The sequence below is a fragment of the Gopherus evgoodei genome, chromosome 4, assembly GCF_007399415.2.
Source record: "Gopherus evgoodei ecotype Sinaloan lineage chromosome 4, rGopEvg1_v1.p, whole genome shotgun sequence".
Taxonomy (NCBI): domain Eukaryota; kingdom Metazoa; phylum Chordata; order Testudines; family Testudinidae; genus Gopherus; species Gopherus evgoodei.
The window spans coordinates 142,511,678-142,534,908 of NC_044325.1; the positions used below are offsets into that span (position 1 = coordinate 142,511,678).

The 23,231-nt window shown below is 44.4% G+C and overlaps 1 protein-coding gene and 1 long non-coding RNA gene across 2 annotated transcripts in view; one reads left to right on the plus strand and one right to left on the minus strand.

Annotated features, from left to right (window-relative positions):
• The first annotated feature begins 517 nt into the window (after nt 1–517).
• The window catches only part of CDK18 (cyclin dependent kinase 18), a 182,879-nt gene continuing 160,165 nt past the window's right edge, over nt 518–23,231 (plus strand). The window contains exon 1 of the mRNA XM_030561588.1: nt 518–746. The gene's annotated coding sequence lies outside the window, so the exon portion shown is untranslated. The remainder of the gene's footprint in view (nt 747–23,231) is intronic.
• Nucleotides 15,388–23,231, minus strand: part of LOC115650924 — a 56,643-nt gene continuing 48,799 nt past the window's right edge. Inside the window, exons 2-3 of the long non-coding RNA XR_004000255.1 lie at nt 18,604–18,818; nt 15,388–17,119 (exon numbers count right to left, since the gene is read on the minus strand). This is a non-coding gene — a long non-coding RNA (uncharacterized LOC115650924). The remainder of the gene's footprint in view (nt 17,120–18,603; nt 18,819–23,231) is intronic.

Below are 23,231 nucleotides of genomic sequence, written 5' to 3' on the forward strand. Positions count from 1 at the left end.
GGGCCATACCACCGACAAGCCCCGGGAGGGGATCTGCCTCTCTTACTCCACAGGACTCTACCATTCTCATGCAGCCTCAGACATATAGGGGCAGGACATGCCCAGCCAGGGTTGGAGCTGTATTAGGTGCGCTGAGTTTTCTCAGACATCAGTTCTCAGGTCAAGCTGAAATCTCTGGGTTTAATATTAACTATTATTATTGCATTTAGTATTATGTAATATTTAAATCACTATTGCACTTTAGCATTTTAAGCTCCTTATACATTATTGTATTTAACATTTATTATTATGTATTAGTTTGATCATTATCATATTGTATTTCTGAATATTTATTATTTACATTATTATGTCATTGTTATGTATTATTGAATTCTCTGGTTTTGGACCACTCCTTGTACTGAAATGTGCTGTGTATGGAAGCCCCTAATCACTGTGTGTGTGCACTGCATGTTTCTTTAATGTTATCCCTCCCTGCATTTCCTCCAGTGAGTGATAAAGGAGTTACAACGGGGAGTGTGGAAACATGTGCCAAAGCCGATACTACTTATTTATATAGCTCCATAGTAAGACATGTAAGAAGGTCGCTGCCCCAAGGTCCCCATGCTTCAGTTCTAACTTAGACAAAATTTCCATTGATTCAAAACAAAAGGCTCCAGCAGTCTGATCCTGCAATCTTTTCCAGTGTGGAATTAATAAGAGTTCAGTGTGTTAAGAGCTGAAAATTGTCCAACGCACTCAAATCTGAGGTAAGCAGTCCTTGGCCAACTTTTTCTCTCACCTTTCACACTTGGCCAGTTCACCACACTGCTGCCTCCCACCTCAGAAGTGGCTGCATTTCAGTGGGGCAATGTATATATAGTTTGTAAAGTGCTTTGGGCTCGTTCATCATAAAAGTTATTCTGTAAAATATTATTATAACAGCAAGTGTTGGAGCTTACTGCTGCTTTTACTGTGACACTTTCCAATTCCTTTTTGCATTACTTGATAAGTAACTTTGCAGTTATATTTGTCTATCCTGTTACTATTTAGTTACTTATGCTGTCTATTTTGAACCAAATCCAGCCCCATCTAAATTGCATATGCCTAGTTTATTGATCAGAATATCATGCGAAACCCTATCTAACGCCTTTCTAAAATCTAGGTATACCACATCCATCACTTCTCCCTTATCCACAAGACTCACTATCCTATTAAAGAAAGCTATCAGATTGGTTTGACATGATTTGTTCTTTACAAATCCATGCTGGCTATTCCCTACCACCTTACCACCTTCCAAGTGTTTGCAGATGATTTCCTTAATTACTTGCTCCATTATGTTCCCTGGCACAGAAGTTAAACTAACTGGTCTGTAGTTTCCTGGGTTGTTGTTATTTCCCTTTTTGTAGATGGGCACTATATTTGCCCTTTTCCAGTCTTCTGGAATCTCTCCTGTCTCCCATGATTTTCCAGAGATAATAGCTAGAGGCTCAGATGCCTCCTCTGTTAGCTTCTTGAGTATTCTGGGATGCATTTCATCAGGCCTTGGTGACTTGCAGGCATCTAACTTTTCTGAGAGATTTTTAACTTATTTTTTTTTATTTTATCTTCTAAACCTACCCCCTTCCCATTAGCATTCACTATGTTAGGCATTCCTTCAGACTTCTCGGTGAAGACCGAAACAAAGAAGTCATTAAGCATCTCTGCCATTTCCAAGTTTTCTCTTACTGTTTCTCCCTCCTCACTGAGCAGTGGGCCTACCCTGTCCTTGGTCTTCCTCTTGCTTCTAATGTATTGATAAAATGTCTTCTTGTTTCTCTTTATTCCTGTAGCTAGTTTGAGCTCATTTTGTGACTTTGCCTTTCTAATCTTGCCCCTGCATTCCTGTGTTGTTTGCCTATATTCATCATTTGTATTTTGTCCTAGTTTCCATTTTTTTATATGACTCCTTTCTATTTTTTAGATTATGCAAGATCTCGTGGTTAAGCCAAACTGGTCTTTTGCCACATTTTCTATCTTTCCTACCCAGTGGAATAGCTTGTTTTTTGGCCCTTAATAGTATCTCTTTGAAAAACTGCCAACTCTCCTCAGTTGTTTTTCCCCTCAGTCTTGTCCATCTCTTTTTTCTTTCTAATGCAGGATTGTACTATATGAGTATCTCACTCATTCTATTTGTCTCAGTTTGACATTCCTGAAAATAACATTATTTCCCCTCCAACCCCATCTTCCTCTCAGTAAATTCAAACCCCACTTTAAATTTAAGCCTGTGGTCTCGTGTAGTTTGTTGGTGAGGCTGGCTGCTGTGGAGAGTGGGAGGTGTTATATTGTCTGGTCTAGTTGAAATAATGAGGGATACAAGAGCAAAAAGTGACTCCTGACAGCTGTCTGAAACCTACCCAGACTGGAACTGAGGAATGTCCTATAGGTGGCACCGTCTCACCCGGTCTTTCAGCCTGTCTTCAGCCCACACAGAATCAGGCAATGAGGAATGTGGAAGGAAAATAGCAGAACAAGCCATTCACATATTTATATCAATACTGTCAAAACAGTTATTTTTAAGATGGGCACATCTTGCTGCTGATTTAAAACTAAACAGAATGGCTGCGTCATTCCTGGAGGAGCTCTCTGTGGTACAAAAGAATGAACAGACCCCAGATGCCCCAGCATTTGCAGGGTGGGTTGGATGAGAGTCCCCCGATCCAAACCCATGTGTAGGTGGTTCTGGGATAGATCCCAGGCAGAAAGGACCAATTTTTGCAAGTTGCAAGGTGACAGAAGTCTCACTGATCTTCTGAGGTTTACACCATTTCAGGCCATACTCCTGCCCAAGCAGTTATGATATTTCAGTGCTGTTGAACCCTAACCTAACCCATGGGCCTTGAACACCAAGCCCCAGTCAAAACCAGATCCAAGCCCCATCCATAACAAATCAATTGTCTTTCTCGTTTCAACGTTATTTTTCAAAGGCAATTTCTCAACATCTCTGTGGTAGCTTCCTGTATTGACTGTTTGCTTCTGTATATGTCCGCAGAATGATCTACCTTCACAGTTGTTAGGGCCATAGGTACTGGAACTAGGGGTGCGGGTGGTGCTGCTGAACCCGCTGGCTTGAAGTGGTTTCCATTATATACAAGGTTTATAGTTTGGTTCAATGGCTCTCAGCACCCCCACTATATAAATTGTTCCAATTTCTGGACTGTTTCAGTGGGAATCTTTCCATTGACTTGGATAGGATTCAGATCAGGGCACCAGTGCGCTGTACAGTGGAGCCTGCACTAAGACTCACCTTTTGTAGGCCGTCCCCAAGTTCTTCTCACATCGCCAAAGTTTCTTGTACAATTTACTCAGCCTTTAAAAACCTATCTTTACTAGGTGGCTAGTTTTGGCTGGACCTGTGCCTATAGAGACAAGCAGCATGGATTACTTTATAGTGCAACAGACTGGCACGCAGGAGACTTGAGTTTTAGTCCTGGCTCTGGCACTGGTTGGCTGAGGGACCTTGGGCAAGTCACTTTACTTGCTCTGTGCCTCAGGTTCCCCATCTGTAAAATGGGGATGATGATACTGACCTGCTTTGGGATCTAGATATTTTTATTCTTTGAAATGAGTGACACTTAGCAGGATCCTTATTTGTCTTGGTGCAAGTCCTGCTACTCTATTTTTAGCTCTTCTTATTTTTAGCTCGTCACCTCCATATTGGTGCACATAACAAAATTCATGTGGTGGGAATGGGGCCAAGAGGTTTGGAGTATGGGAGGGGGCTCAGGGCGGGGCAGAGGGTTGGGGTGAGGGCTCTGGGTGGGGCCATGGATGAGGGGTTCACGGTGAGGGAGGGGGCTTACTGCTGGTGCAGAGGATTAGGTGTGGGGGAGGGTAAGGGGGTCTGGCTGGAGGTGCAGGCTCTGGGGTGGGGCTAGGGATGAGTGATTTGTGGTGCAGGCTGCCCCGGGGCTACAGCGGGGAGAGAGGACTCCCCTCATATCTCTGTCCCTGCAGCAGCACCTCATCTGGGGGGGAAAGGCAGCAGCTCCAGGACTGGAGTTGCAGGATAGGTGCCTCTTCCCTGGTAACAGCAGGTCCGGGCCAGGCTGGGTGGAGTCCGGGGGAGGGATGCCTCTGCCCCAGCAGTGGCAGGTCCGGGATGGGGCTGGGTTGGGGCCAGTGGAGGAGCATCTTTGCCCTGGCTGCAGCAGGTCCAGGGCTGGGGGAGAGGCATCTCTCCCCGCTGCAGCCTGAGTGCTTGTGCAGCGCTCTATAGGCTTCTGCATGGCCATGCGGCCATGCAGCTTAGAGGGAACTTAGGTCATCATTTGAGATTTCTGTAACCTGAAATATATGGCAGAATGCGGGTTAAACAGAGCAGGAGACATACAGTTCTCTCCCAAGGAGTTCAGTCGCAGATTTATTTAACGCTTTTTTTTCCTAACAAGTGTTATCAGCATGGAAGCATGTCCTCTGGAAGGATGGTTGAAGCATGAAGGGGCATGCAAATGTTTAGTATATCTGGCATGTAAATACCTTGCAATGGCAGCTACAGAAGTGCCATGCAAATGCCTGTTCTCACTTTCAGGTGACATTGTAAATAAGAAGCAGGCAGCATTATGTCCCATAATGAACAAACTTCTTTGTCTTAGCGATTGGCTGAACAAGAAGTAGGACTGAGTGGACTTGTAGGCTCTAAAGCAGTGTTCTCCAACTTCTTACACTCAAGATCACTTTTTGAATTTAAGGTCAACCCAGGATTTACCCCACCCTTTCCCCGAAGCCCCACCCCACTCACTCCATTCCCACCCTCATTCACTTTCACTGGGCTGGGGCAGGGAGTTGGGGTTCAGGAGGGGGTGCGGGCTCTGGGCTGGGGCTGAGGGGTTCACAGTGTAGGTGGGGGCTCCAGGCTGAGCCTGAGGCAGGGAATTGGGGTTCAAGAGGGGATGAGGGGTGCAAGCTCTAGGAGGGAGTTTGGGTGCAGGACAGGGCTCTGGGCTGAGGCAGAGTGTGAGGGTGCAGGAGGGGCTAGAGGGTGCTGGCTCTGGGAGGGGGTCAGGGTTGGGCAGGGGGTTGGGGTGCAGGAGAAGGTTTGGGGTGCTGGCTCTGGGAGGGGACAGGGGTTTGGGGTGCGGCCCCCTGCAATTTTCACAAAAAAGATTGCACTACAGTACTTGTATGAGGCAAAATGAAAAAAATGATATCTTTATCGTTTTTACAGTGCAAATATTTGTAATAAAAAATAATAATAGAAAGTGAGCACGTTGTATTCTGTGTTGTAATTGAAATCAATATATTTGAAAATGTAGAAAAACATCCACAAATATTGAATAAATTTCAAATGGTATTTTGTTGTCTAACAGTGAAATTACAAGTGCAATTAGTAGCGATACATTTTTTTAAATTGTGATTAATTTTTTTGACTTAATCACATGAATTAACTGTGATTAATCGACAGCCCTATTTATTATTTATTATTTGTGTTGCAGTAATGCCTAAAAGACCCAGTCATAGACCAGGACCCCGTTGTGCTAGGTGCTGTACTAAAACAGAGCAAAAAATAGCCATTGACACATCCAAAATGGCTGTAAAATGCTACCTGACTGGAATTCTCCACTCACAGAAGGACTGATCCAAAGGCCAACATAATTCAGTGGGCTTTGGATCAGGCCTTTATGTCACTGCTGACGTTTTACACCTGCTTTGCGCAAAATAAATGGTTAAAGAAGGTACAAGACAGTGGAGAATCAGGTCCAGGGAGTTTGCAAAGTATCTGGGGGGCTTGGGAAGGGGACAGGCCTTTCTGAGCCTCAGGTGCCCCAACATGCATAGAGGAAACCCCACAGATCGGGAGATATCCTTGGAAGAATAAAACCTCTGTTGGAGTCCCGTGGGGCCCCTTGTCCACTTTGGCAGTACAGTTCCCTCAGGATTCAAAACAGCCACTTCCAAAATGCTCCCCAGTTTTGCACCTCACACAGCATGTGAAGGGGTGTTTCTTTGCACAGGTTGGCCTATATAAACAACAAAGGGTGCGACCTCTAGATTTAATGTTATCTGCCATTAAATTGATTGAGTGACACCTTATTTTGTTTTCATATGAGTCAGGATAATAAGGAGCAAATGATTAATTTTGACTGTAATCTTAATTACCCCATTTGCACTCTCTTTAATGTTCTCTTTTCAACCTTACTCTTTGTATTCTCTTTCCCACCATCTGTAAGTGCCACGTTTGTACTCCTTTTGCTTGGTTATGTTTGCAGTAGCCTGTTGGTGTCGAGTCATTGATCTCAGTAATAATAAAGAAGTATCAACAAAATGGAAAATGTAATTCATCTACTGCAAAGGGATATTTTAAAGTCTCTTTATTACAGCAATTAACGTACCTGCTTTCCTAGTCATGCTTTTACAGTTAGAACAAGAAAGTGCTTACTCCAGGTGCATAGATTTCAGAGACATACAAAAGAACAGAAACAAAGCCAGTTAGCTGCTTCCAAAAAAGAGACTAGTCAGTAAAGAAAATTAATCAGCAGGAGACAGATCAATAGGCAGGTATTTCAGTGCAAGATACAGACATGATATGCATCTATAATACATATGCATTTATAATAATATGCATTTATAATACAGTCTTGTAAACTAGATATGGGCTCCATGTATATATAGCCCTAGGATACCTGTTAAGTGTATAAAGAAAATCACTTTGGTCATCATCACGTGCGAGAGTTTTATTGATCTGATTCCAGGATGGTTTTCCTAGCCCAGCTACCAATGCTGGAGTGAGTGAGCCAGATCCTCCTGCTACATTGATTTACACCAGCTGAGGATCTGGCTCTTTGTTTCTATGGTGTCAATGCTGCAAGGTATCCTCAGTACTTCCTGCAAGATCCAGAGTGTGCCTTCAGCTCCCGCTGAAGTCAGTGGGAGCAGGGCCGACGAAGGGGGGGTTGGGGGGGAAGCTGGTACAAGTTACCGGGGCCTGGCGGTCCGGAAGGGGGTCCAGGGCCTGGCTTCCCTGACTTCATCGGCCTTGTTTAGCCAGTCTGCCCTTGTTGGGGGGCCCAATTTTTTTTTCCACCGGGGCCCAAACCCGCCCTCGGTGGCCTGGCCCTGAGTGGGAGCTGAGAGGCAGCACCTTGCAGAAGACATTCAGCCCTTTGCAGGATCAGACAGTCTATGAAGGGTGGCCTGTACAGCACCGTTGCCGTACCAGAGTTTTCCTACCACAAGGCTTGTGTGATCTGTAGGAAGGGTGTATAAGGTTAGGGTATTCAAAAATACTGTACAAGGTATATATGCATAATTTTAATCAAGTCATACCAGTAAGTGGGAAAATACCACCAAGGCCTCAGTCCTGCAATGTGATCTATGTGGGTGGACTTTTGTGCCAGTATTATTGTACCACTGAAGTCAATGGGGCTCTGCATGGGTGCAAAGGTCTGCCCCATTACATTGCATTGCATTGCAAGTCCAGAACCTAAATAATTCCTGCAGATGTGACTGGTTTTAAGAAAACCCTCAAGGAAACAGATCCTCTATCCCGCTACATTTATTTCCCTTTGCATATTGAATTTGGCTGTAGAATGCTAAGCCACTGTCACTCATTAAAATGCAGCCTGATAATTAATCATACAAATTTGTTTCTGAATCCTGTTTAAAAAGCCGCCAGCTTCAAACATGAATGAAATCCTAGAAAACAAAGTCTTTGTTTAGGGATTTTTAATAGGTTTGCATTCTCATAGGCATTGATTTAATTTCCAAACACTGCCAATGTATGTCTGGGGGAGGAATTAAGCAAGCAGCTTGAAAAAGGAGAAAGCAAAACATGTCATGTACCAAAAATACTCTTTCTCTCCAAACATCTATAAAATCTATACTCTAAAGCGTGTGCTCTAAAAAGTATTACAAATATTTTTCTTAGATAGGAAATATAATAGTAAGTGAATAATCTACTGTGCATGTTTATATGCTCTCCTATTAACAAGTTTCACATTTATTTTTCATCTTAAATATACAGTACTTTACAAGAAGTTTGCATGGCTTTTTAAGACACTAAGTTACCATGCATTAATACATGAGGCTGACCGGGTCCTCTGTCTTTCTAAAGTAGAGAAAAGTCATTTATTGGCATCTTGAAAAACAGACTAAAAATAGCTGGTTTCCATGGCTACTGAGGCTGGGAGACTCCTGAGGAACATGTCTGGTTAGGTCCCTTTATGATGGAATCCAGACAGTGAAAGAAAAAAGGAATAGGGAGACACTTAATACATTGCAAAGACAGTCCTGTACCTTTAAATGTGTGGGTAAATGTACATTTCACTGAAGAACAATGGGGTTACATTAGAGGTGAATTAGGCCCGTTGTATTTTAGGATCCAATCCAGTAAAGCTTTTTAGAACAAGCTTAAATTTATGCATATGCTTTGCTGGGTGAGTCAGGGCCGTAGTGTTGCATCTTCTGTGACTATATCCTTGCTTTGTTCTGCATTTTGTTTACATGCCTTTACACTAGAGATGGGTCTGAGGCCCCCCCAACATCCCCAAACCTGGTGGAAGTTTTGGGGTGCTTAGATCCAAGGGGTTAGTTCAGGCCCATCTCTGTACTACACGTTGGTTTTTGTTCGTTTGTTTGTTTGTTTGTGACATTTGAACACACAGACAGACTCTCTGCATTTACACTGCATAAATGAGAGTGAAATGTGACCCTACGTATAAATCTATACATATAATAAACTTCATAGTGAGGATTGTTTAATTATCAGTGGTTTAAGTCCATGAGTACGTTACCCATGTGCTCACCCTGCTTTACAAAGTGGCTGTGCAAATTCTATACAGATACATTCAATGAATATACATTGTATTTAAGCAACTGTCTTTTTACCCTTAAAGAAGAGATACAAATAATAGTCTGGATCCTGCAGTTCTTGTTCAGGGCAAAATTCCTGTTCAGCTCAATGCAAAGGACTGCAAGATATGGGCCAGGAAGGCTATTCTGCTGATGAGTGAGGATGGGGCGGGGTAGAGGAATTTTCTAAAGTGACTAGTGATTCTGAATGCCCATCTAGAGATACCTTATCGGAGCCTGTTTTTCAGCAAGTGCTGAGCATTCATCCTCTGGATCTCAGCACTCATTAAAGTGACACAAGCTGGGGACCCAAAATCACTAGTCACTTTTGAAATATTGGTCAAAGAACTCACTGGGGGATCTTGTCAGTTACAGAAGGTATCAGAGGAGACAGTGGTGTGCAGATGTCTGATTTCTTCACACCTAACTACTACAGATGTTCTGTGCATAATCATAAAGAGCAAGATAACTGGGGCCACCAACTCAACATGGGGGAGTAAAGTGCATTTAAAATAACATAATCCCACCAGAGCACATTAGAAGTGCAAGAAAGAAAATGGCACCTTTGGTTAGATAATCTTAAAAGAAATTGGATACACACTGGAATGCAGAAATCACTCTGGCTGTAATAAACAAAACACTGATACTGTTCCAGTCCAATTAAATGCCAAAAGCTTGTGTTTGCAAAGTGTTCTGGTGGAATGAAGACTTAAATCCTATTGTGGAGTTTACCAAAAAAAAAAAAGAGATTCCAACTTGATATATTGTAGACATGTGGGCATGTGTAGCAGATTAGATTAGGCCAGGTGTTCTCAAACTTCATTGCATTGTGACCCCCTTCTGACAACAAAAATTACTACATGTCCCCAGGAGGGAGCATTGAAGCCTGAGCTCACCTGAGCCCAGCTGCCCCAGATGTGGGGGCAAAGAAAGAGCTCCACTGTTCTGGGCCGGGGAGCCAAAGCCCAAGGGCTTCAGCTCCAGGTGGGGGTTCACCCCCACTACTAAGGGATGAAGTCTTTGGGTTTTGGGCCCAGATGGTGGGGTTTGGGCTTCGGCCCCTAACCTCTGCAAGTCTAATGCCAGCTCTGGCGACCCCATTAAAATGGGGTGGCAACCCACTCTGGGGTCCTGACCCACAGATTGAGAAAGGCTGGATTAGGCTATATCCCTGTACTTCTTGCACATCTTCAGTAAGACTTTCAGGAATATGTTACACAACAAGAGTTCAAGCTGCAGCTTTTTTCTTGGCTTCACTCTTTGTGCATGTTCTGTACCCTTCCAATTCACTGCACAAATATTTCCTTCATCTTAAATAAATGCAGTGAAAGTTCCCTTGGCAAGACCACCTCTGTCAAGAGATCATCTGCTGATAAAAAACAAAACAACTTGGGATGAAACCCCACCATGCACACACACACAATTTTTTGGTCCCCTACCCACTTACTGTCATGCAAATAAACATCTGGAGACTCTCTGGCTCCAAAGTAGGCCAATATTTATAAAGAGGATACACTGCCTCTATTGGGAGTTAGCCCAAGGCAACGCTCTGGTTATTTTGATCATTAAAGCTGTTTCCCCCTTGACTAAACTATCAGAGCTACTACAGACTCTCTACTGTCAAGATCAAGCAATGCTGGTTTGCCTTTTAATTTCGACATTTTGGGCCAGATCCTCAGCTCTAGTAAATTGGTGTTATTGGAGCTATGCTGATTTATACCAGTGGAGCGTCTGGCCCTTTAATTTAAAATACATTTTGCCAACTGCCCAGAAAGAATTGGATGGGGAAAGGGGGCTGCATATTTGGTTTCCTAAATTCCCATGAGCACATCACCTTGCTAAATTCATAGGTCCCCACTGGGTCATCTGAAAAGCTGGTCATGGGCAGGGGCTGCAGGCAACCAGTGGGGTGTGTAGCAATGGAGTTTCGCACATCAGTGCTTGCTGCATTGCAGAGATTAGCAGATTTGCCTGTTTCAAATATATCCTTCCATTCTCATTTAGAGAAACTTGGATGGTTTCCTTCACTGTAATAGGATTAGAGATGGATTATTTCTGGTGGGAACAAATGCATCTTTCAGGAGCATAACATTCATTTTCCGAGGAACAATGATGGTAGCTAGCATAGAACTCTTCTCTTTGAAACTGTTCTGGGGAGTTACGTTACAGTTCAGACTCCTGTTATAATGGGGAGAATTATACAGAGAATTCGGAGTGGCTGGAAGTGATATTAAAGCAAATGTGTCATAAAAAGAGAAAAATAACCTTACTTTTTCTACAGCACCCTTTTCACCCAAAGAATCCAAAAGAGCTTCACAGGGACAACTGGGAGTCAGGACACCGGGGTTATTTTCCTGCCTCTGCCACTGACTCCCTGAGTGGCTTTGGGCAGGTCACTTCCCTGCTCTGAGCCTCAGTTTCCCCCTCAGTAGCATGGAGGTAATGATGCTTCCCTTCCTTTGTAAAGTGCTTTGAGATTTATAGATGAATAGCTCTGTAATAGTTTGTCATTGTTATTAATTTATTAGTAGTAGTAGTATTAAGATTTACATTTCTATAGCCCCACTGAAATGCCGTCACCTCTGAGGTGGAAAGGTGGAAGCCAGATGGACAAGCAGCATAAAGCATGTTACACAAGTATGGCCACTGAAGCAAAACGCTTCTTATATATACTTATAAAAATGCCAGGGTTTGTGCGAGTATGTGGGTGAGGAAGAGAAAGAGAGAGGGGAGCTCATTTGTGCTTTGACAAGAGCTGTCAGCTTTCCAGCTTTCACAGTTTTGGAAGAGTCTGGTGTCCTAATAAAATGCTGCCACTGGGGAGGAAAAAATCTAACTTTTTGCCCACTACAACCTTGTCATGTGGAAGTTAGTTGGCAGCCCCCACTCCCAGCCTGGGCAATTAGCAAAGAGCAAACTGCTTGGAAGTTCAGACTGTTGACAGGTTCGCTGCAGAAAAGCGCCGAGCTGGAATCTGGTGGGAAATGATGTGTAGATGAAGGAACCTTCAGCCATCAACCTAGAGGTCAAGTCATTACGATAGGAGAATCAAGAAGCGCCACAAGCCATTTATGAGCACCACAGGGGTCAAGTCAGGAGCAAATAATTTTGCTTAGAGCCACTGTGGATAACATATTATTACTTTGGGAGCTATCTATCCACATACATGGAAAGTTCTCTTTAAAAATAACTGCAGCTTGAGTTTTAAACATTCATATTGTACTTGTGTAATTTATTGCGTTTTCAATTTTATATGTGTGTGTGTGTGTGTGTCTATATATATTTTACATACTATATTCATCCATGACTAGCTAGGAAGCTCTTTGCTGGAGGCAGGTGCAATTCTTGAGGTGAGATAAATTCAGCAGATATATGGTGGTCTACAATATATATTCAATAGGTTACCGTATTGTCCTGGAAAGATTCCCCCTCCTCCATCCAGACCAGATTTTGGAACAACCACAATAGAGAGAAAACCTCTGAAGCACCCATACCAGTTTTTACATAAGACCCATTTCAGGAGCATTTAATTAGTGCTGTATAAACCTCCAGCCAAGCTGGATACATTCAGTAAAGCTGTTAGCTCTTTACAGAATCTCAGGGTATGTGTATTAATTTTGGAACCTTAACTAAGAAGCCATGATGGCTCCATAATCAAAGGCTCATAGCAGCCTAGGTTCTTGGCTATTCACCTAGTGCTCCATTAAACAATTAAAACTCACCGCACTGGAGAAAACATTAGTATTCTTAGCTTACATGGGGTCCAACTTACTAAAAAGGATACAGACTGTGATCATCTGCAAATCTCCTGCCTCTGACTTCGACCCAAAGGAATTTGAAAGGTCTCAGGGACTTGCGACCCACTGATCTTCAGTTGGGACAAATTTCTGCTGCCAGAATAGCTGCTATAGCTTATAGCTGCGATGAACAAGGACTGTACCCACACATACATTGGTCCTAAATAGGGATTGAATTTGTGTCCATCAGCACCAAATGCACAAGTCCCTGCCACTTGTGCTAAAGAGGTAGCTCTTCTTGCTCTGTATAAGTAGAAGGCCAGTAAAGATAGTCTCTGGTATCCATGGAGAGCAATAACTGCTCACAGTGTGTTACGCAATCAGCTGAGCATGAGGTGATGGGCTGACCTTGATGAAAATGAATGGAGATGAATCAAAACAACTACCCTGACCTTGCTCAGTGCAGAAAACAGAATGAAAGTTCATAGGCTGCCGAGCACTTCTTGCTGTGCAGAAACTCAGAACTGTGCTAGGAAATATCCAACTGTATCCTGGCTTTAGACACATATATTGGGCTCCCATTGGCATCGGTGGGAGCTGCACAGGCATATCCCTACCCAGAATATGGCTGTAGCCAGTTTTCTTTAAAAATCATGTTTCCTATTGCTGTCAACTTGCAGAATAGAGCACCCATTTGTGATATTGGCATCTAGAGATGCTCAGGGGCAGAATTCATCCTCTGCATCACTTTTCCTTTGCTTTAATATGGCTTCAATGATCGGAAAGAATTTTAGGGTCAAATCCTGAAATCTTTACTCAGGCAAAACACCCAGTCAAGGGGCAATATCCTGAGGGATGTTGAGCACCTTTGGCTCTCTCTGGAGCCAATAGAATTTGAAAATGCTCCATTCCAGTGAACTGTTGACCCAGTGAAAGCTTTTCCTGGGTGAGAGACCCCAAGATTTGGCCTGTAATGTTTAATATTTAAACATGACCATTTGCTAAACCTCCTAGGGGATTTAGATATCCAGACTAAGCCTAAATTTCAGTCTTCTGCTAAACGTTCTGCCACCATTGAAATGAGATGAAAACGAGACCAACAGCCTTGAGTGATGGGCTTCTGTAATGCATCAAGCAGTAGCAAAATGGTCACCATCACAAGTTGGCTCAGACATGCCAAAGTTCACTAAGAAAAAAAAAAGACATCTGGGCCATATACATCTGGAGTGTGACCCCAATGCTTTCAGTGTTGGGTCCTTTCCCTATGCTTGATCTTTCATGTGCATGAACCAGACAACACCTTGTGTGAGTATCTTCTTCATGCTCCATGGGGAAAATACAGTACTTCTCAGAATGTGAACTTTCCAGACTGACTCACTAAGCAAGATCAGGTGCAGTTGGACTCGTCGCTATGGTCTGCTACCAGCTGTTTCGTGTTTGAAGTGACTGAACCATCTCCTAGAGCAACCCCGACTACTGGCACCTGATGAAGATTATTTAAAGCTGCTTAGTTCATTGCTCTGCTTATACCCCAGGAGAAGATCTCATGTGTCTCCTTTTATTGGTCATCCTTGCTGGGCAGAGGTTTCACGCTAAACCCTTCAGATAAGACAATAAAATAAGGGCCATGTTGGTTTTGGTAGCTGGCCAAGCTAGCAAATCTTCCCAAAAGAAGAGCTTGTCACCAGCACACACAGCTCTGTTTGTCAAGCGTAAATCCGGTCTCGCAGCAGCGGTCTGAGAGCTGGAAAGGTCAGTGAGTTTTATAAGTAGGGGAAAGGATTTGTTTTCTGAGTTAGCTCAACTTATTCTTTTCAGGGCCAGATCCTCAGATGGTGTAAATCTACATAGCTCCATTGAAGTCAACGAGTCTCCTCTGATTTACACTGGCCATGGATCTGGCCCCTAAAGATTTACCTGTCTGCCCTTCCTAAAGGGGAGCAGGCAACAACATTCCTCAGAGACCCTACCGGGCAAGATTTTGCATCAGAGTTACAGCATTAATAATCTCTGGCACCACCATTCTAAGGCACTGTGTGCCCCTGATCCTCCATGTTTGATCTTTAGAAAGAAACGGTGGTTTTGCCCCAATTACTATTTTTGGTTTAATATTAATAACATTGTCCTCAAAGCCTTTGGCTGGCTGCAGTGAAGGCCTGTTGATAGTTCCATGCAATGTCATTCACTTGTCCCCCTCCCCAGACCCCATCCACTAGATTTAGCACATGACCTTTTCCCACTACCCATCCTCTGCCCTGACAGATTCTGAGGGCTTGGTTCCATTCCATGGTGGGAATCGGGCCTTAGGAAATGTATCCAGAACTGGTGCAATGGGTTTGTTGAGGGACTTAGAGGAGCAAGTGAATGGAGGTTTTCTGTTACACAGGAGGAGGCAGAGAGCCAGCAATTTACCCTAACCAGGGACATATTAAAGGGGGAGGCCCCTCAATTCTCTAGGGGGACCAAGTGGTCCCCACTGGGTTCTCATTCAGTACAAAGCAGCTTCTACTCCACACCACTGAACCCTGAAGCATGAGCAAGGAGCTTCCCTCTGGCTTTTCCATACAGAGATGACTGGGGCAGGAGGGGGTTCATGACGGCTCCCTATAGCCATCAGCTTTGCAATACTGGCTGAACCAGCCCTGCCTGAGGCAGCCATTTTGAATCCCTCCTCAGATCTCCATAAAAAGAGGCAAAGAATCCTGTGGCACCTTATAGACTAACAGACGTTCTGGAGCATGAGCTTTCGTGGGTGAATACCCACTTCGTCAGATGCATGTGACATGCATCTGACGAAGTGGGTATTCACCCACGAAAGCTCATGCTCCAAAACGTCTGTTAGTCTATAAGGTGCCACAGGATTCTTTGCTGCTTTTACAGATCCAGACTAACACAGCTACCCCTTTGATACTCAGATCTCCATGGCTACCATCTCAGCCTGTCATGTTGACAGCCCTAGTCTTTCTGACTCTGTCATGCACCCAGCTCAGGCCTTGCTACCAGTTCTCAAAAGCCGCCGCAGCTGCAGTTTATTCTGACTGAAAGGGCTACAAATACTGTGTGACCATCCTCATCGAAAGAGCACAACTCTAGTAGCCTCAGGAGCTGAACATTTTGGAGATGGCAGCAAAGGATTCAGGATTGAAAGGGTTGAGGCTGTCTGAATTAACCAGAGCTCGGTCTGAGGGGCTAAAGTTGGATTTGGATTTCCAGTGCCATAAGGCGGGGGGTGTTCAGAGCTGAAGGTTGGGTTCAAGCCCATCTCCAACACTACCACAAGAAGACCTTCCTGAGTGAGGTCCTGATCCAAACCCACTGAAATCAAAAAGAGAGTTTCTACTGACCTCAATGTTCTTTGGATCAGGCCATGAAATAGATGTACTTTCTGGGATCCACAGTGACAACTAGTGGGGCTATTTTAGGGTACCTGAAGAGGAGAGTCTGTCTGCAACACCTCCTGAAAGGCACAGCACCCAGGGAATTTCCATATGGCTTTAACAGCAGGTAGGAAAGACGTATAGACAAGAAGGGAGAAAACAGGGACAACCTTTGAAACTGCAGCACTACACTAATGCTAATGGCTATGCCTGGATAAGGTGAGGCAGTTCCAGCAAAAAAAGTTAACAATTTGAACACTGGCATTTTCCATACTCTCAACTACATCAATTTCTTTGAGAACATGGGCTCTTATCCTGGGGGTTGCGACCCACCGCATGTACATGAACAGGTGTCAGAGAGTCGTGGTCATATTGCCTTTCGCAGATTGCTAAATAGCTAGATTGGAAGAGGGCACCCATTACAGGAAAGGTGGAGAACCACTGGAGGATGCATACATGCTAGAGAGAGACCTGAGCTCCAAAGCTGAAATCCGGGTCCCAGCTCCAAACTTCTCTTCACATAGAGTTCAGGGATTTTGATTCATGCCCATTATAGGAAAGGGGCCAACTGCAAAATTCACTTCCCATAGTTAATATAGACACATAAGGAGCATGAGTCTGCTCTCCCACTGGGCTAACACCATTGATTTCAGTGGAGCGACTCCTGATTTGCATCGATGGGAGCAGAATCAAAGCCCAGTGTGTTTTCACCACTCCCTAAGGGTTTCTCCATGCTGGCATCTAGCACATCTGAGCACAAAATGTCTAAGAAGTATTAGGAACTGCTTCTTGTAGACACAGGACATTTGCTTGGGAGATACTAACAAAACTCTACAGCTTGTTCATTTTCAGTTGACAGTGCCACAGTGAGACAACTTAAAAACACAGAGCCAAATCCTGCTGCCCACTTACTCCAGGGAAACTGAGGGCAGGACCTGGCTCTTGATTTGGAAATCTCCTTCAGAGTCTGTCCAGGGGGACATATTCAAGCAAGACAGGGACAGCTTTCTTGTGAATGAAACTTTTACCCAGTAAAGGGACAAAAATCTCTCTCTGCCACAGATAGCTGTGCGGTCCAAGATCAAGCACCTTTGAGACTGGGGATCTGTGCTGAACCACCATAGCACCCAGGATACTGTTTGTGGCTCTTCTATAAGGGTCGTTTCTGAGCTTCAGCTTTTTTCCAAGCCAGGCAAGTCTCTAGGAAAGAAGAAGGAGAAGAAAGAAAATGAGAGATGTTGCAGGCTAAATGTGTGAACACAAATTAACCAGCTTCCTCCGCCTTCTCCTCTGCCTGCTGCTGACATCGATGAGCGAGCCCATCATTCACATCCCAGGCGCACCTCCTTCTGCCAGGACACCTTCCCCAGCTCATCTATCAAGCGCTGTGAGAGGGCCACACTGAGCAAGACAGCCTGCCTCTTGGGAATGTTGCACTGACGTGGACTCCTCGTTTCCCCTCTCTGGCCCCAGTCACAGCTATTGTTGCTAACGGGGACTGTGTGCTGATGGTTAGATGATCCTGGCTGGAATTCCCTCTGCTACAGTAACCAAGAGCATCCTACTAAACTTGAACTTGCTCCTTTCAAGTCCCCTAAGAAACTGACTGTCCTCTTATAGATGCCAATGAAGTTGTTATACAGGGAAGAGAGGAGGAAACCAAATTTATGCAGGTGCAAAAGGCGTTGTATAAGCGGAGGTGCTGGAACTAGGGGTGCTGAGGGTGCTGGCACTGCCGCACCCCTGGCTTGAAGCAGTTTCCATCATGTACAGGGTTTACAGTTTGGTTCAATGGCTCTTAGCACCCACCACTGTACAAACTGTTCCAGTGCCCCTGTGTATAACTGACTCCACTTGGACAACAGAGCATTTGAACGCAAGACCTCAATACTCAAAGCACAAGCTGCTACCACGTAGACTAAAGGACTAAGCCATTAACTAGGAGCAGTAGTAAAATCAAAGCAAAACTTCATGAAGAAGACGAGTGGTGTGTAAGCTTGAAAGCTCGTCTCTCTCACCAACAGAAGTTGGTCAAACAGAAGATATTCCCTCATCCACTTTTCTCATGAAACTGGGGCAGTTTTGACAAATCTCCTGACTCAAAAGGTTTGGAAAAAAGTTTTGGCTTTTCAAAGGAAAACAATGTTTTATTTAGAAATTTAGTAAATTTAGACCAAAAAAAAGGTTAAAGGGGAAAGATTCAAATGGAAATGAAATGTTACAATTGATCCAAACTGTTCTCACCTCTTCCCTCCCCCCCTGCCTCCACCTCCAGTTTTTCAGTTAGTGGAAGTTTTTGAGATTTCAATTTTTCATCCTGATTCAGGACATGAAAACATTTTGAAATCTCAAAAGTTCTCACAGGACAGGAACCCTGTTTCCAGCGGCCCTAGTTGCACTTGGAGGATTAACTATCGACAGTCAAGCGTAGGAAACTCAGCTTTGTTTTTAGGAGTTAAATGAACATGCTGGTCCTCCTGTTCCAAGGTTTGGAGCATCAGTCCTGTGACTCCCTTCTCTCCCCTCACCCCCAACCTGTGCACCCACCAGTGCAGCAGGAGAGCAAAATAAGCACGGGACACAGATGTGATAGGTGCCTCTTCATGGTTACAGAGATCAGAGAGCAGAAATGGGATTGATTCCCCTTGAGACGGGATCTCAGGCAAAGGGCAAAAATATCATACCAAGTTCAAACCAGGGCTGGAATCCAGCGATGTGAGTGAGAGGATAAATGTGACACACCCGGACAAGTCTCACACTGACGTCTCCTGCTCTGCACTGGGCTCTTCTTTTTTCCTCTTCATCTTGCAGAAGCCGTGGAGCCCACAGAAGCAAGCAAAAGTGAATTGGGGCATCCCCTATGGCAGATCAGGCTCAGGAGCATCCAAAGGAAACCTAGCTGGGGACAGGGAGAGGAAAGAAAGAGAGAGTTTTTTAAATCAGAGCAGCTCTTGCTGATGGCTGGGAAGGAGGGTGGGCAGGGATGGTCAATCACGGCCTTCCTTTGCAAAACACACTTCCCCTCACCCCCAGATGCAGAACTCCTGGGCCCTGGCAGCTCCTCTCCCAGTGTAGAACCTCCTATCTCCAGCCTTCCCCATGACAGATGCCCCCAATCACATTCTCCAAAATTTTCCTTTCCAGTAAAAGAAGAGGGGGTTGAACCAAACACATGCTGCCTGTGGAAGCCTGTGAGCTGTAATTCCCACATGCACAGAAACGTAAATAGTTTGCACAGTCTGCTAAGCTAATGAATATTACAGGGACCTTAAGCTTAGGCTCATTGGGGTGTTTTAACAAAGCTTAGAGATATATGCCCAGCAACCGCAATTAATAAGAAGCAGCTGATATCAAAGCTCAGTGTCTCCTTGTCCATTTTCAGTGGATCAAATCATGCCCCAAAGCACAGCCCACATTAGGGAGTAACAGCTCTAACAGCAAACAAAACCCTTTTTTTTTTAAGACATGGAAGGGAAAAATTAACATCTGAAGTCAAACCCGCCTGCGCTTTCCCCCATTTTAATTTTTAGCATTTCTAACTTGCAAATGAGCCAAATCTAGTTTTGCCATGAGAAAGAGGGTAACTGATTAAAGTGCTGGAAAGCAGGAGTCTTGAACACTAAATTGATACACTTTTATGGCTAGGTCAGTCTAATCTCTGAAATACAGAGAGTCCTGAAGGAAACTTCAACTGACCCCATCATCCCTATCTCAGCAAGGAAGCAGTGTGAGCTAGTGAACAGGGCATGGATTGGGAGCTTGGACTCTTTCAGGTCTGTCATTAAATTAGCCATGTGAGTGAGTCACTTAACTCTGCTGTAAAATGGGGATAATGAAACTCATCCAAGCTTTGATATCCATGAGTGGGAATTGCTGTAAAAATTCTAGCATACGCTCCAGAGGGGCAACTATTGCCCATAGTGGTTAGCAACGAACATAGCTTCTGACACTGGTGGGCTGCTAACAGAACCAGGCCCTGATTCATACATCCCGTAACTTGCAGAAATTCAGAACTGGACCTGTCTCTAACTTACACGGGGACACTTAGGAGAAAAGTAAGGACAACCTCTTTAACTGCATTGAACTAAACTGAACACACTGGGCCAAGTGCTCCTCTTTGGCCCTGAGCCACCAATGCACTTTTGCACGTGCTTATCAATGAGTAGTCCCATTAAATATGTAATTGAGCGATTTGCTGGTCGGGTCCCGAGTGAGCGCCAAATAGTCCACTGAGTGAGAGCAGGATTGGCCCAAAGGAGATTTTGCAAGAGAAATAGCCTATATATTGTCATGTGACTCCACCCCTTCCCACCCACAGGGTTACAAATATCTCAAGCTGATAGTTACCCAATGGAGAGAATGCAACTAAAATCCCACTCGGATTGGCTTCTTGTCAGCAGCTCAGCTGGCTCGCAGGGGGACATGCTAAGCTACTCGAAGGGGCCATGGAGAATGTTTGACTGACCTTCCAGCTTCCAGCACAACCATTTAGTACCCATTAAGAGCCCTTCAATTCCCAGCACTGTCATTCCAACATGGCAATGAAATCACATCATTCCCATCCAGTAACCTGGGAACCAGATACCAGAGCACCGCTACCTAGTGGGCTGGCTTTGTCCTCTGTGCTTTTGCCTCGACTTTGTCATTCCAATCACGAGCCCAGCTACTGATATAGAGCAGATAGCAAGCAAGGGACGGAGTCCCTTTAATACACCTCTCCAGCCGCCCGCCTCCCCACTTTCCCCTTCATTTGACAGCCTTCTGTGTACCTATCTATCAGGCTCCCAAATTAAAAGGGCCCCAATGCTACCTCTGAGGCTCAGAGTCACGAACAATGACAACAGGCTCTTTAATGAGTCTTCCTGTCTACAGGGTTTTTTAGCATAGTGGCAGCTCTGTGTGTGTCTCTCTCTGTGCTGCTGCTTTTTATTATAAGCCAGCAAAAGGGTCTTCTGAGGTAACAGCTGGCAGGGAGCAACGTTCCACTGGACAAAGCTGTCTGAAAGCGAGATCTGAAGCTAGCTCTCTCTCAGTGTAGCTACATTCTGTGACTTTAGGTGGAGAAAGGAATTCTCTGCAGAACCGGTCTGGTATACTTGCAAATCTGCACTGAGAGAAAGAGCCAGTGAAAATGCCTTGATTGTTTTACCCTGAGGGAACTGTGCCAACCTCAGTTGCTGCTGATTTATGCCTGTGTAAGCAAGCGGAGAATCAGGCTCAGCGAACCTACTTCAGCTCCTGTTGCAGACAGTGGGCCAAGTTCTGCCCTATGGACCTGATCTAGCTCCCATTAAAGTCAATGGAAAGACTCTCATTTGACTTCAATGGCACTACTGCCTGTGAAACCTCAGCTGATGTCAGTAGGTGTAAATTTGGCTCATCAGGAGCCAGAAGTGGCCCCGTGTTTGAGTCAATGAATATTTTTGTAAAGGTAGAAAAATCCTCCTCAGCCCCTGCCACCCAAATACGTTCATCCCTCAACATCAGCAATGGGCCTGAACAAAATCACCCAGATCTGTCTCAGATTTGAGGGTGGTCAAAATCTGAATCCAGATTCAAATTTCTCAGCATACAAATTATGTGGGCCCAACTCTAGCTAAAAATTCCTCCTGAAGCTCAGGTGTACTGCAGAACTTCAGGACTGTTAAGGTTTGTAAACTATTTAACAGAGTTTTACCACCTGCACCTAAAATGGGCAAACATATTTTGGGGATATTTAAAAACCCAGAGGCCAGATCCTTAGCTCATGTAAATCAGTGTAGCTCCTTTGGAGTCAATAGTGTTAGGCTGATTTACACCAGCTGGAGATCTGGCTCCCAGATAAAGGGAAAACATAATCTAGCCCATAGATGTAGTCCTAGAGATGTTACCTTTTTGAAAGTACAGTTGTGGGCATATGTCAGGGTAACAACGTCCCACCATTTTTAGGGAAATGGAACATTGGGATAATTTCCAGGGAAATTCAAGACACGCTGTCAAGATAAAAATCTGAAGTCATAGTGCAATGAACTGGTACCTTCACTATTGGGTAGTTTCCTTGCACCTGGATGAACTAGATGGAAATGATCTAGTAATATTCACCACTCACATAAGAAGCATAAAAGTAATTGAAGCTGAGGAGTTGCAACCATTGATGCGCAGTGGGTGAATTTGAGCTCAAATACTTTAGGGCCCAATTCTGTCCCTTCGTACACGCAGACTAACCTCATCGAAGTCAGTGGGAATTGGGCCTGAGCCAAAGTTCACTGAAGTCAGTGGGAGTATAAACCCAGTGACTTCGATGGGCTTGAAACCTGCACTACTCAACGGGAGAGAGTCTGATACCTTATGCTACGAATAGCTGTGAAATCAGTGGGCTGCCCTTTGAGTAATGTATTCTTCAGTGCAGGCAAGGCTATCAGAATGGGACCCAGTGTGAGAAAGGATGGCAGGATCAGGCCCTTACATTGTTACCATTTAAAATACTTTTACAACTCAGATTTATTTCCCATTATTTATGCTGCTGGTTTCCAAATTTTTCAGCGTGGACAATGAAACTCGACAGCTCAGTTTGCCTTTTGTTTCATAGCTAGTTTCCGTGTGTTTTCTCACGCACACACATTATTGCATTTCCAACACTTCAAGGAAATGTTAAAATTTAAGAAAAATGAAAATGAGATCTTCTTGGATATTAATATTAAAAACCCATGGACATGTGTTTAATATTATTAATCCCTGGTATGTGCAAACCAACAGAGTTACCCCAGTGCTAAATTCAGCCCATTATGTCTTGTAAAATTCATTGCATTTTGCGCTCAATGACTTATTATTACTGATATTATAGTAGCACCTAGAGGCCCTTCGTGCTAGGCACTGTACATACATGGCAAGAGACAGTCTGTCCTAGAGAGTTACAGTCTAAACAGACAAGGAGGGGGGGAGGAGAAACAGAGGAACAAAGGACTTTCTTAAGGTCACCTGGCAGCTCAGTGGCAGATCCAGGAGTAGAATTCATGGGCCCTGGACACACCATATCTCTGACATGCTGTCACTGTATAGTAAGGTATGAGTACAATAGGTAGATAGTGTGTCCCTTTAAGCCCAGCCAGGCAAGGTAGTACTAACATAGATCTCCCCATTCTCTGGTCAAGCTGTGTCAATCTTGGCTCTAACATGTATCCTGGGCAACATCATTCTGCCAGCATTTCCCTTGCTAGCTATCTGCCACTGCATACGTACCCACAATGAGCCAGCAGCTCGCATAAGGTGCTGGCAACGCCTGACATAACTGATAGGAAATCCTTATTCTAGGCAAATGCCACCTAGAAGGAAC